General features: G+C 41.0%; 1 protein-coding gene across 1 annotated transcript in view; it reads left to right on the top strand.

Moving 5' to 3' along the window:
• Nucleotides 1-206: 206 nt before the first annotated feature.
• The window catches only part of RAP1GAP2 (RAP1 GTPase activating protein 2), a 1,028,482-nt gene continuing 1,012,944 nt past the window's right edge, over nt 207-15,744 (top strand). The window contains exon 1 of the mRNA XM_077294402.1: nt 207-368. The gene's annotated coding sequence lies outside the window, so the exon portion shown is untranslated. The remainder of the gene's footprint in view (nt 369-15,744) is intronic.

Here is a 15,744-nt window from a genome sequence, read left to right as displayed (position 1 = left end):
ATATCTATCTATCATCTATCTATTGATCTATATGTTTTTATACACAGAGTCCATTATTACAGCAGGTGCATTAGCCCTTGACTGCATGGTGTGTACATACACATATCACAGGGCAGGCTTGCAGCAGTGTGCACTAGCCTGCATGGCCCCCTGGTGGCTGCTTGGATGTATGTGAGCATGCCAACGGAGACCCGTGAAGCATTCAAACAGCAGGTTAGCAAAAGACAAGCACATCGTCTCCTAATAGCAGCAGAGAGTAACAGCCTCATCTCTGCTCTGCTCATCTGGAAGACTGGCAGCATAAAGCTCCCTGACGTGTCCTACAAAATCAAGGCTCTAATTTGCAGACCAGGCTTCCTGCCACCCAGGTAAGGCTGCCTATATCTGCTGGTGGGCTTCGCATCAGAGGGGCAGGCATGGGGACCTTCTCCCCCAGACTCATGCACAGACCATGCATGCTGTGGTTTTGCACTTGTGTGTTTAACTGTTTCCCTACAAACTAAGCCATTTCCATGCTGTACATTGAGTATTGCTGCTGAATCTGTGGTTGATCTTTGCATTTGGTTAGAGAAGTTAGATAATAAAGGGGATTCATGTTCTGATTGTAATCTGATCCTGTGGGTAGGGAAAACCCAATATGATGTACCAGCTCTATGGTTTTCTTTGCCTAGGGGTATAGCTGGGCATTTAAGTATTCATGATGGTGGCACTATGTCATCTGCCTGGGCTGTGCCACTGCGCTCCAGGATGAAGTTGGAATTCCCTTTATGCGATAGTATCAGTAGAATGAAAGGGTGGAAATGATTTAGGTTTTGGAAAGCTCTGGGCTCTGACCATGTACCTGTTGCTTAGGCAGAAAGATGCCTTTTAGGAATGCTGAAGGCTATGGAAAGTTCTCCCATGTGGTCAGATGGCATATCTGCTGGAGGAGAGCAGTGTGTGATGGCACAAGGAAATACGGTCCCCTTAGGCTGGTACCGGGCGCAAGGCGATGAGGCTCATGCAAAAAGGAAGAACATTTCATTTGTTATTATCATAAGGAAATGGTGATTTGACAACACTTCCTGTGGTTATTTTTTCTATCACCGAGCACCATCCCATTAAATATGCAACTATTAAAAAGAAAGTGCTTTGGATTTTTCATCTACAGAATATATGGCTTCTAGACTGCCATGTGATTCCCCGCATACATTAGCTTTTATTATTATGCTCGTATTACAAATCGTTTTTGACTACTAATGGCTGCACGCATAATAAGTCTCCAGAATGGCCTGTATTATGGGCTGCTTCCTTTGATAAAGCCATAAAACTGCTGTGTGTGTATTATTATAATTATTATTATTATTATCCTGCAGTGCTTCAATGTGCACCTATAAGAATATTTCCTAATTTTGTCCAGATATAAAAAGGTTTTGATATATCAACTACTTTTTCAAAATATTTGCCCCGGGCAACCTACCATTTACAGGCATCTGTCACCTCTGCCTCATTAGTATTCCTCTCTGCAAGTTCCTCTTGACCTTGATGGTTCCTGCCACTATATAGATATGTTGGTACTGCTACTAGTTCCCCACATTATGTAACCACTGCTTAGTGCTATTATTTGCCACTTTGTGTTTTATTAATATTATTTATATTATTATTTCTTTTATTTCAGTAAATAATGAATGAATCCACGACACATGGCGGTTACGGACACTACACATGGTCTACATCTGGTACACGCACACTGAATATACACATGGATGACACCCATGATTGGTGTCACATAGTCTTACAGTCCCTAGATACAGTGGGGCAAAAAAGTATTTAGTCAGTCAGCAATAGTGCAAGTTCCACCACTTAAAAAGATGAGAGGCGTCTGTAATTTACATCATAGGTAGACCTCAACTATGGGAGACAAACTGAGAAAAAAAAATCCAGAAAATCACATTGTCTGTTTTTTTATCATTTTATTTGCATATTATGGTGGAAAATAAGTATTTGGTCAGAAACAAACAATCAAGATTTCTGGCTCTCACAGACCTGTAACTTCTTCTTTAAGAGTCTCCTCTTTCCTCCACTCATTACCTGTAGTAATGGCACCTGTTTAAACTTGTTATCAGTATAAAAAGACACCTGTGCACACCCTCAAACAGTCTGACTCCAAACTCCACTATGGTGAAGACCAAAGAGCTGTCAAAGGACACCAGAAACAAAATTGTAGCCCTGCACCAGGCTGGGAAGACTGAATCTGCAATAGCCAACCAGCTTGGAGTGAAGAAATCAACAGTGGGAGCAATAATTAGAAAATGGAAGACATTCAAGACCACTGATAATCTCCCTCGATCTGGGGCTCCACGCAAAATCCCACCCCGTGGGGTCAGAATGATCACAAGAACGGTGAGCAAAAATCCCAGAACCACGCGGGGGGACCTAGTGAATGAACTGCAGAGAGCTGGGACCAATGTAACAAGGCCTACCATAAGTAACGCACTACGCCACCATGGACTCAGATCCTGCAGTGCCAGACATGTCCCACTGCTTAAGCCAGTACATGTCCGGGCCCGTCTGAAGTTTGCTAGAGAGCATTTGGATGATCCAGAGGAGTTTTGGGAGAATGTCCTATGGTCTGATGAAACCAAACTGGAACTGTTTGGTAGAAACACAACTTGTCGTGTTTGGAGGAAAAAGAATACTGAGTTGCATCCATCAAACACCATACATACTGTAAAGCATGGTGGTGGAAACATCATGCTTTGGGGCTGTTTCTCTGCAAAGGGGCCAGAACGACTGATCCGGGTACATGAAAGAATGAATGGGGCCATGTATCGTGAGATTTTGAGTGCAAACCTCCTTCCATCAGCAAGGGCATTGAAGATGAAACGTGGCTGGGTCTTTCAACATGACAATGATCCAAAGCACATCGCCAGGGCAATGAAGGAGTGGCTTCGTAAGAAGCATTTCAAGGTCCTGGAGTGGCCTAGCCAGTCTCCAGATCTCAACCCTATAGAAAACCTTTGGAGGGAGTTGAAAGTCCGTGTTGCCAAGCGAAAAGCCAAAAACATCACTGCTCTAGAGGAGATCTGCATGGAGGAATGGGCCAACATACCAACAACAGTGTGAGGCAACCTTGGGAAGACTTACAGAAAACGTTTGACCTCTGTCATTGCCAACAAAGGATATATTACAAAGTATTGAGATGAAATTTTGTTTCTGACCAAATACTTATTTTCCACCATAATATGCAAATAAAATGATAAAAAAACAGACAATGTGATTTTCTGGATTTTTTTGTCTCAGTTTGTCTCCCATAGTTGAGGTCTACCTATGATGTAAATTACAGACGCCTCTCATCTTTTTAAGTGGTGGAACTTGCTCTATTGCTGACTGACTAAATACTTTTTTGCCCCACTGTATCTAGGGACTGTAAGACTATGTGACACCAATCATGGGTGTCATCCATGTGTATATTCAGTGTGCGTGTACCAGATGTAGACCATGTGTAGTGTCCGTAACCGCCATGTGTCGTGGATTGATTCCTCTATTACATCCTGCAGGGAAGTGTTCAGCTTCATCTGACTGCCTAGAATATTACACATATATATAAGATCTAATGCTGCATAGATGATATGATGGCTACGGGGGTCCATAGCTGTACACATTATAGACACCGTTGTGACCATGTCACGGGGATTTTGCAGCTCCGCTGCACAGAGGGAGAATTGCCAGAGGTAGTTTTACTGATCGCTATGAGGAGAGGAGCAGCCCCGTCTCAGGTTAAGACACCTGATATTTTACTATTTTTTATGTAGTCAGCATCAAAACTATAGATATGATGTAGATGGGTCATAACAATACATCTGGACTATCCCCAAAAAATCAATAAGACTCTCATTTCAACAGGGAGTGTGGAGAGGGAAAGGTCAGCACTCTTATTAATTCCGTTCACAGCTATAGATCACACTTGGGTGATTTATATTGGTTGTAAGGGCTTGTGTCATTCATCATTTTGACTTTGTGATAAGAATGTTTACGGCTATTATTCCTCTGCTGTACTGTATCGCCAGCTGCAACTGCGGCCCACTTTGTGTTATCGCGGGGCAGCCTCTCATGGTATCTTCAGTGTTACTATAGAAGATATATGGTAGGGATAGATCAGATTTACTGTTTTTGCAACAGAACCCATCATCATTTGGTTCAGCCTTTCCATTGATTTTCCAATGAGATATACTACAGGTCGGGAAAAATTTAAAAAAATGTTTTTAAGTAATTTTTGACCACTTACAAGACCACCGCAAGAGCAATGCATAAGGAATATACTTTACTAAAAAGGCTATAAAATCAACAAACTTTTATGTGCTTCATTTTCAAAAATTCTCAATTTTTTCTAAGACGTTTCTTCAGTTGGCTCTTGATAAATGAGAGATATTTATATAAAAGGAGACACGGCAGGAGGGTTGTCCCTGATACATGGTAACACAACGATACACTTCTTCTTCCCAGATATTGTCCCTTGTGTTTTTGAGTCTTTTCTCATGTATCTGACATTATCTTAAAGGTATTCAGTCAGCAGATGCAAATTATTCTCATCTATATGAACCACAGCCATGAGGCCATGATTTGTTTCGCTCTAAAACGTTGAACCTTGAAGAACCTTGCAGGGAGAAAAGTCTGTTGTGTGGTCCCTTTCTCCCCCCGGCAGGGCTTGATTGATAGGCTCTCTCAGTACACAAAACCAAAATATAGAAGTTTCTGGAGATAGGTAGTTGATCACCATTCATTACCTTTTATCACTTAGAAAAGTGAAACTGCACTTTTGAGTTACTCGTGCATTGACTTTGTTGTTAATATATCCAAAATAATCTGTTGCTGTCTGGGATCTAATCACCAAGCTGCTTCTGATAAATCTAATATTCTTGCTTTCTCTATTCAGTAGTCTCATGCTACGAAAAAAGTAGACTCCCCATTTTTATTCCATTTTTGTGACTCGGCACAGATGTTCATAGTGTTTGTCTTCCCTTTAACACTGGTATGATCTCAGAGAAATGGGCATAAAGGGAGTCCCTTATAGAGGATCTACCACTTAACCATAAATCTAATGCTTAACTTGTCTAAATCTAGAGATATGGCCTCTCCCTTTCTCTGTTTGGAAATCTAACCTCGCAAAGCCAATGGTGTGTAGTCCTCAACTCTTACTATGGGCCTCTTTTTAAGGATTATGCCCCCTTCGATATCAAGACTGGATTTGCATACAAGAAAGATGGGTGCCATATCTCAGGAGTCAGGAATAGAGAGGTACAAGAACAATGAAAAAATAATGTCAGATTCACAAGAACAAGAACAGAGGAATTTAGACGAAAAAAATGACATATTTATGGCAAAATATTTAGAATTGAGAGTCCTCAGTGGTTGATACCTTTTAATGGCAAGTGACAGTCCCTTTTTAAAATATGCCATCCAGATGCTCAATATAGCTGGACAGCAGTAGGCCTTCTTCCCACTCAGTACTATAGTGGCCCATTTGGATGTAATATTATGCTCATGTAGAGCTCTAAAGTACCAGTGTATGTTCCGTGAGAATTCTACCCTAAAATGTTGGCTTCGGAGTCCACAGTGGCAGTGATGTGAGAACATGCTCGAGCATGTTCAGGTGTTACCCGATCATCTGGGCGTGCTCGTATATTATGTTCAAGCCCCTGCAACTGCATGATTTCCGGCTGTTAGACAGCCTCAACAGATGTGAGGATTCCCCAACAAACAGACAATCCCTGCATGTCGCAGGCTGTCTAACAGCCGCAAATCATGCAGCCGCAGGGACTGGAACATAATATACGAGCACGCCCAGATGCTCGGATAACACCCAAGCGTGCTCGGAAAAGACGTTATCTGAGCACGTTCGGTCATCACTACACAGTGGGGCTGGCAATAGCTCTCTGCTAGAACAAAGTCATTTATTACTACATTTTCCTACTACCATTGTTTTCTGTGAAAATCCACTTGTGAATACCAATTATTTTTTCTTTGTTATTTCCATACTTTTAATCTTGCATCCAATTGCCTTAGGTAAGACAAAACATTGAGTGGAATAAAATGAGCAGATGCTAAATATTTCAGATCATGCATCAATTGTTCCAGATCTGAGGACATGAATAATATGCAGTAAAAACTCAGGCATTTGGCACATTTGAAATTGTATATCTTGGATTCAGTTACCCATTCATGTATGTATTCATGACCTGCTGCACAGTGTCTATATCCAAGTGTTCTCGGACTATTAATATTTATTTTTTTTACTATAGATACAATACTTTTACATATTAATCAAATAACCTCCTCCAATCACAATCACTTAGGGGCTGGGATGAATTTTTAGAAGATGTCCTTAAAAAAAAATACTATAGGAAAAGAAAATATTCCTATCACGGTTAAAAGCTGAGGACTAGCTACAAATCTGACCTGTTGCGTTACTATATTAGTTTACCTTGTGTGACCCAAGAGGAAGCCGATAATTTCCATTATACTGTGGCTAGTAAATCAGGAGTAGGCTATGGTGGAGGCGAGGAGAGCTGGTTCTGCACATACACAAAAGATTTCGGTTAGATATAAAGCAGGGGTACAACATCGCTTCTGGTTGAGAGGCTAAATTGTAGATTATGAGAGTTATACAAACAGCTGTGAATTTTATTCACAGCCACGTCTCCTCCTTATCCCCTCTTCTCTAGACATTTACACTACATTCAATCTCTCAGAAGGGAATATCTTGCTAAAGGAGCAATCTGGAAAAAAAATACTCTCTGTGTCATGCCTCTTGCACATCGTGAAAAAGCAATACATCACACCGGAATCCAAAGAGAGAACACTGGTCATGGTCTGCACTAGGTACAGCACTCATATTTCCACATAGATTGATTTTGTTTCCCTAAAGGAGTTGTTCAGAACTGAAAATAAAAAAAAATTAGGCATACTTACCTGTAGAGGTCGACTGTAATGACGCACCATCACATGTGTCTGTGATCACACACCATTCCTGTTACCTGACTGCTGTAGGTAATCACAGGTATCAGTAAGCCAGATGCCCAAACAAAGCAAAGTCCTCACTTCCTGTTTCAATGCCGACCACCGGAGCTGCCTGCGCGGAATACGATAAAAATGCCAACCACACAGTGACCCTATAACAATGGCAGCCACACAGTGATACTATAACTACGCCAGTCACACAGTGACCATATAATAATGCCAGCCACATAGTGACCCTATAATAATGCCGGCTACACAGTGACCCTATAATAATGCTAGACACACTCTGATCTTACAACAATGCCAGTCACACAGTGACCCCCTATAACAATGCCAGTCACACAGTGACCCTATAACAATGCCACTCACACATTGACCCTATAACAATGACAGCCACACAGTGACCCTATAACTATGCCAGCCTCACAGTGACCATATAATAATGCCAGCCACATAGTGACCCTATAATAATGCTAGACACACTGTAACCCTATAATAATGCTAGACACACTGTGATCTTACAATAATGCCAGTCACGGAGTGACCCCCTATAACAATGCCAGTCACACAGTGACCCTATAACAATGCTAGCCACACAGTGACCCTATAATAATGCCAGCAACACAGTGACCCTATAATAATGCTAGACACACTGTGATCTTATAACAGTGCCAGTCACACAGTGACCCTATAACAATGCCAGTCACATAGTGACCCTATAACAATGCCAGCCACACAGTGATCTTATAATAATGTAAGACAAAATGTAATCCCTTTAACAATGCCAGCCACACAGTGACCCTATAATAGTGCCAGTAGCACAGTGATCATATAATCATGCCAACCAAACAATGATATATTTAACAAAGTCAGCCACACAGTGACCCTAAAACAATGCCAGTCACACAGTGGACACTATAATAATGCCAACCACACAGTTACCCTAAAACAATGTCAAAGTTCCTGTGCCAATGTCAGTTATTCTCATCCTATAACAATGCTAGAATCACTGGGATCTGTATAACAGTGCCAGCCCCATAGTGATCATTACAGTAATGCCAGTCACACACTGATGATTAACAATGATAGCCACACAGTGACCCTATAACAATGCCAACTACACAGTTAACCTATAACAATGCCAACCACACAGTGACACTATAACAATGCCAGGCAGACAGTGACCCTATAACAATGCCAGCCACACAGTGACCCTATAACAATGCCAGCCACACAGTGACCCTATAACAATGCCAACCACACAGTGACACTATAACAATGCCAGCCACACAGTGACCCTATAACAATGCCAACTACACAGTTAACCTATAGCAATGCCTACCACACAGTGACACTATAACAATGCCAGCCACACAGTGACCCTATAACAATGCCAACTACACAGTTAACCTATAACAATGCCAACTACACAGTGACACTATAACAATGCCAGGCAGACAGTGACCCTATAACAATGCCAGCCAGACAGTGACCCTATAACAATGCCAGCCACACAGTGACCCTATAACAATGCCAACCACACAGTTACCCTATAACAATGCCAACCAAACAGTGACCCTATAACAATGCCAAACACACAATTACCCTATAACAATGGCAAGCAAAACATAATAGGATATACCCAAAGCCCTCCATATAAACCTTGTTTTACATTTTATCTTTACACATACCCACATAGTTTTCTGTATTCCAATAAACGGTAATCTCTTTATCACCCTATCAACCGCATTAGTTTAATTGATTCCTGAAAGCATTTATCCCTTAGGCTACACATTTTCTGTATCCCGTCAAGGTTGCAGGAATTGATAATATGCTTAAACTGAACTACGGGAAAACTATAAATTAATGCAAAGCAGCATTAATCATCCCCTTGAAAAGGATCAAGTATTAGCATAATTTACGTGTAAACCTCTGCTCACAAATGCAGTGTGGTATTAGCGAAATATTGCATGTTTTGTCTCTTCGTGAAGGATGAGTATTCCAGAGATGAGAGGACCATCCTCATATGAATCTGTGCCTTCTTATCTGTGGACAAGTGTCTTAAGAAAGCTCCTCTGAAATATCTCCAAAAAACATCCCTTGTTTTCAGGTCACTGGGCTGGTCCTCACCATTGACATCTTTATTGTACTAGCATACTTTCTAATCTGCAGATGTAGGAGTCGATTCTGGGTTTTTATTTTAAGTGCTTTGATCTTGTACTTTAAACGAAGAGTGTATGGCCAAGAAAGCACTAAAGGCAAAGAGTGTAAAGAATCGAGGCATGCATCCTAGTGTTCCCAAAATAAATGAATACCAAGAAAATGCATGAATTTATCCGAGTATGTTAAATCTTAGCTTTAATAACATAGTTTATTAATGCCAAATAATTATTAATACTAGGTTTATTGCCATCTTGTATGTTATAAATATATATTCCATTCTTGTCCCACTTTGGAACCCACGTTCATCTAGAGAACGAGTCCTGCCATGGGCCACTTTTAGAAGAAACACATGTTCAGCTCTTTCCATTTCTATGGTAGCTAGCACCAATAATATATATCTGGATTGTATTTTTGATATTCTATCTCTCAATGTTAAAATTAACCTACCCTTTAAATTATAGACTGTTCATGTCTTTGTCAGTGGGCAAACTTACAATATCAGCAAGGGATCAAATACTTATTTCCTCCACTGTATATATAATATATATAGTTATAATATAATTATAATTGCTACAAGAGTGTTCTGCAAGCTCATGAGCAGATCTCATTCTCGACATAGCTGCTGGTCCGAGGGATGGGGCCTGCATCTATCACACTTCTTGTTGATATGTTATAAATATAGAAGATGGGAATAACTTTATAATCTGCTTTCAGATTCACTTTAAATTTTGTATAAAACTAAATGAGAAGGTCAGAAACTACACCAAATTTAGTACAATAGCGCACGCCGTCTAATTAATGTGACAGCCTTTACTAGCCATGTTAGACCCTTCTCTTCCTTACGCCTTATAGTGGCACAAATCATTAATAAATCTGTCCCATTTTATGACTCCTCCAATCCATGTTCCTATTTCTAGACACTTTTAAAAACCTATTCTAGTGAGGTGTAAGAAGTGTTTAAAACACATAATAAATCTGCTGCAGGTCTGCCTTCACAATCGTTTGGCAATCATAAATTTCTCCTGCTGAAGAAATGTGGTATTTCATGTATGCTATGTAAAAAAAAAATAGCCGACCATGTAATCCATGGATGGACTGGTTGGTTCTGGTCATGCATAAAAAATTAATATCATAATTAAAGCAGTGCCAAGGATGGATGATCATAGTCTACAAGATGACTGTAGAAACTACTTAGGTATTCTAGCCAGGAAAAAAAATCCACATCAAAGATACAGCGTACATTTTGAAATGACATACATTAAGAATCCGAAATATAACCATAGTCTCTGTAGTACTGTAAGTGGCACATTGACTGAGCCTACCATACCAAAGTGAGAATGTATTCTGCTCCATGTTATCTTCTGTAAGTTTGGAATACTTCAGTGTCTAAAAATAGTTCTGTCTATCTGACGAGATCATAGCAGATATTCCAAGTGAAGAAGAAGACATGGCCTCTCTGTTATATAATACATAGCATGCCTTTAATGAAGCAGCAATGCTTAGAGGTCACTGTACTGGTGTTCTAAGATTATTTCTTATAAGTTGTTTTGTCATGGCTAGAGAATGTATATAAGCCAAATATGACTGATAAGAGCTTTTATTTGTATCAGGGTCTATATTGGCAAAATATTAATTTTACGTAGCGTAGCATGTGAGATGATGTCACTAGATTGCGCCTTCTGCCTGGATCCTCAGTCCACACACGGCAAAGATCGGCATAGTATGCTGGAGTAATAGTGGCAAGGTGTGTAGTATTTGTTTTTTTTGTCAGTCAGTTGTGGGGGGAATATATGGAGGCATCATACTGTGTGTTGGAAGCTGTGGGGGACCTTATAATGTGTGGGGAGTTATGGGGTCCACCATACTGTTTAGGGCACTGTGGGGGGCATCATGTAGTATGTGAGGACCATTATACTGTGTAAGTCGGTGAAAGGGTCTGAGGGATCCATGACACTATGTGGGGAAATTGTGGGGCCATTATACAGTATCAGGAAGCTCTGAGAGTACTATACTATGTGGGAAAGTTGTGGGGCCATCATACCGTGTGGGGGACTATGGGGACCATTATAATGTGTGGGGGGCTGTGAGACCATCATAATGTGAGAGATCTATGGGGTATCAGACTTTGTGTGTGAGCTGTAGGCCCCATACTATGTTGAAGCTGTGGGCCCATCATATAGTGTGTGAGAGCATTATACTGTGTGAGGGCATCATACATTTTGGGGAGCTGTGAAGACCATCATACCATGTGTGGAGAAGCTGAGGGACCATTGTACTGTGTGGAGGGCTGTTATTGGGAGGGTTGTAGAGACATGATAAAGTTAGGAGAACTGTGAGATATCACACTGTGGAGGCTGTGTTTTCCCTCATATTGTATGGAAGGCTGTGAGTAGTGTTGAGCGATACCGTCCGATACTTGAAAGTATCGGTATCGGAAAGTATCGGCCGATACCGGCAAAGTATCGGATCCAATCCGATACCGATACCCGATACCAATACAAGTCAATGGGACTCAAGTATCGGACGGTATTCCTGATGGTTCTCAGGGTCTGAAGGAGAGGAAACTCTCCTTCAGGCCCTGGGATCCATATTAATGTGTAAAATAAAGAATTAAAATAAAAAATATTGCTATACTCACCTCTCCGACGCAGCCTGGACCTCAGCGAGGGAACCGGCAGCGTTGTTTGCTTAAAATTCGCGCTTTTCTTTCCTTACGTGAAGTCCTGGCTTGTGATTGGTCGCGTGCCGCCCATGTGGCGGCGACGCAACCAATCACAGCAAGCCGTGACGTAATTTCAGGTCATTCAGTATTTTAAAATTACGCTCCGGCTTTGTGATTGGTTGCGTCGCAGTCACATGGGCGACGCAACCAATCACAGCAAGCCGTGACATAATTTCAGGTCCTTAAGGATTTTAAAATTACGTCCCGGCTTTGTGATTGGTTGCGTCGCAGTCACATGGGCGACGCAACCAATCACAAGCCGTGACGTCACGGGAGGCTGGACACGCGCGCATTTTAAAATGCGCGCGTGTCCAGCCTCCCGGCTTGTGATTGGTTGACCGCGACGCAACCAATCACAAGCCGGGACGTCACGGGAGGCTGGACACGCGCGCATTTTAAAATGCGCGCATGTCCAGCCTCCCGTGACGTCACGGCTTGTGATTGGTTGCGTCGCCCATGTGACTGCGACGCAACCAATCACAAAGCCGGGACGTAATTTTAAAATCCTTAAGGACCTGAAATTACGTCACGGCTTGCTGTGATTGGTTGCGTCGCCCATGTGACTTCGACGCAACCAATCACAAAGCCGGAGCGTAATTTTAAAATATTGAATGACCTGAAATTACGTCACGGCTTGCTGTGATTGGTTGCGTCGCCCATGTGACTTCGACGCAACCAATCACAAAGCCGGAGCGTAATTTTAAAATATTGAATGACCTGAAATTACGTCACGGCTTGCTGTGATTGGTTGCGTCGCCGCCACATGGGCGGCACGCGACCAATCACAAGCCGGGACTTCACGTAAGGAAAGAAAAGCGCGAATTTTAAACAAAGAACGCTGCCGCTTCCCTCGGTAAGGTGCAGGCTGCGTCGGAGAGGTGAGTATAGCAATATTTTTTATTTTAATTCTCTCTTTTACACATTTTTACATTAATGTTGTTTCGATACCGATACCCGATACCACAAAAGTATCGGATCTCGGCATCGGAATTCCGATACCCGCAAGTATCGGCCGATACCCGATACTTGCGGTATCGGAATGCTCAACACTAGCTGTGAGGGATCATCATACAGTGTGAGGAAGCTTTGTGAGTGCTATACTATATGGGAAAGTTGTGGGGCCATTATATTGTGTGGTGGACTATGGGGATCATCATAATATGTTGGGGACTGTGGGACCATCATACTGTATTGGGCTGTGAAGGCATCATACTGTGTTTGGGAAATTGTGGAGGAGGCGTCATTCTATGTGTGGAGGGATTGGGGGTAGCTGATGATGTGGGGACAGTTGTTGATCAAAGTACAAGGGCTAAATAGCAGGAAAAGTATAATTTTTTGCTCTTTATAAACATTATATAAAGAAGTAATGGTTTTGATTAGCTACTACAGGTAAGAATACATATTACCATAATCACTATCATAACATGGATTAGCGGAAGAAGCTAGTCAGCTTACTAAATTCTCCTCAAAATTAAACAATAACATTAATATAACATAGTAGTAATAATAATAATAATAACAACATCATGCTAATATTAATATTTAGCAAAGTTAATTTCAGCTTATTTATCTGGCCCTCCATTATAGTCACAGTCTCCATGTAGCCTTTTTGGGAATATTAATTTCCCACCCGTGCTTTAATCACATATGCAGCGTTTCTTTTTTGATCTGTTTAAATTAACACCTAGGCTGAATTAATGATAAAACTAATCATTCCCCCTGAGCTTGCTTTATGGTGTGTCAAACGCAAGATGCAGAAAAAGATAGAGAAAAAAGAGCAAGAATGAAGCAGTGAATGTCAGTAGGTCAACTAACCTACCCCAAAAAAGAAGGTGCTTCAAAACTGTGACAAAAATGCAAGAAAATGCAATAATTACAGCAGATTAATATTGCGTATTTTGGTACAGACGCCTGCAAAAAGAATGCAGATGACAATCTTGGTGTATATCATGCAAGCGGGAATACGGCCTTACACTGCTTTAGTAAATTGGATCTTAAGTTGATTAGAGATAGATAATGCTTCACGAAACAAAAAAATAGCAAAGCTACTGTTCTCTAATTAAATGTTTTTGCTAATTAGGGTAAAGTTGAGAATTGCTATTCAGGCAGCTTACTGTAGGTTTAAAGATTAGCGCTCGCTTGAAACATATGACATGACATAGAGACATGTCAGATGCTGTGACTGTCGGATTCCATGTGTTTTTTCTAATATTAATCTCTAGCACAAAACAAACACATTTCTAGCCTACAAGAGTTTTCTATTCCTTGGCTCGATTGTGAAACTTGGATCTTATGAGCCCCAATACAAAATCTTCAACAGGGCTCCCAACTATTACAGGTCTTTAATAGTAATTGTCTTTTCATATGAGTCAAAGGGAACTTTAGGGTGCTCTAAGCTCCGGGGCCTCAATGCCCTTGCACCCAGTATAGGTACATCCCTGCCTGGATTCCCTCAATAATATCTTTTCACAAGTAGTTGAATTGTTAGATGTGACTTTAAAGCGTGCAGTTATATTTTGTTATTGCAGGTGTAAGGGACTACCCACGGCGATGTTTGCTTCGTGGTCCCAAAACAGCCTGTTACGGTACCCCTGAGTGTGTGTGTTTGAGTTGGGGGTTTGCTGCTTACCTCTTTTAGGCCACAATCGATTTGATAGTTTGGGAAACCTTGAAATTGTGTGACAAAACAGTGGAGCCAGGATCCTTTTAAAAAGATAAAAAGGTTTTTCCTAGAATGCTTCAAACAGGGTTTCAACACTTGATAGCATGCACAATACTACCGTTTTTCTTCATCAGGCATAGGCTCATACTTAGATTGAATTACATACAACATTTCTGATGTCAACGGAACTATTCGTGAGTGAGAGTACTTCACAGGCTTTCTACTTCTCCTCCCGCTGCCTTTATCCTCCACTGTAATGGGTACCACATGCTTCTTCCTAGTTGGAAAAGTACTTCTCTAAATTTCCAGGACCACTTTACATGTTGTCTTTATGTAGCCCACTCCTAACTGCCTAGAGGGAATTCTGTCACCCTCAGCTCTGTTCATTGCTATGGCAGGTATTCACTGATGGTGATAGGAACCTTCTTATTACTGCCCCTTTAATCTCTGCACTCCAGCCATCTTTTTCTAAAACAAATTAATCCTTATAATCTTCTGTGACTAACACACTTTCCAACTTGTGGCCTTCTAATCAACAGTACTTCTAATCTTTTCAAAAACTTCTCTCTAACTACTAACTAACAAGAACTAGCTTCCTGTGTGGCCATGTCACTTCTCCCTACCTGGGCTGGCTTCTAACCATTAACCCTATCCACAGGCTAACTAACTGCTGCATACAGCATGTAAAATCACATATAAAACAGGTTATTGCAATATATTAATACAATAAATCTTCAGAGAGGGTGTCAGGACAATGTCTCTACCTTTACATGGGGATGGAAATATCATGCTGTCTATTAATTATATGTAAGTGTCTATGCTCCAACCTTTCGATGTCCTACACTCATGGCTTATACAAACATCAGTTTTTCAAATGCAAAAGCTATCCATGTTTTTCACAGATAAAACACGTATGTATTATTTCCTCATGGACCAACACCATTAAAGGACCTCCCAACATAAATGTCAAATTCCTATAAACACGTAGGACCATGAGCCATAAGTAGAAAACTTCAATTCTTTATTACAATGATCAAGACATATAAAATGTATTAAAAACATAAAAAGGAGAGTATCAAACACAGACAAAGCCACACAAATAAGTCATAAAGTACAAGTGACGTTGATCACTGAATGGTAATGACAGCCTCAATGTTAAAATGTATATTAATCACAAATGCAGGTACATGGTGGCATA

Source organism: Ranitomeya variabilis, chromosome 3, assembly GCF_051348905.1.
Source record: "Ranitomeya variabilis isolate aRanVar5 chromosome 3, aRanVar5.hap1, whole genome shotgun sequence".
Classification (NCBI taxonomy): Eukaryota; Metazoa; Chordata; class Amphibia; order Anura; family Dendrobatidae; genus Ranitomeya; species Ranitomeya variabilis.
This window is presented reverse-complemented; position numbering and strand designations above follow the sequence as displayed.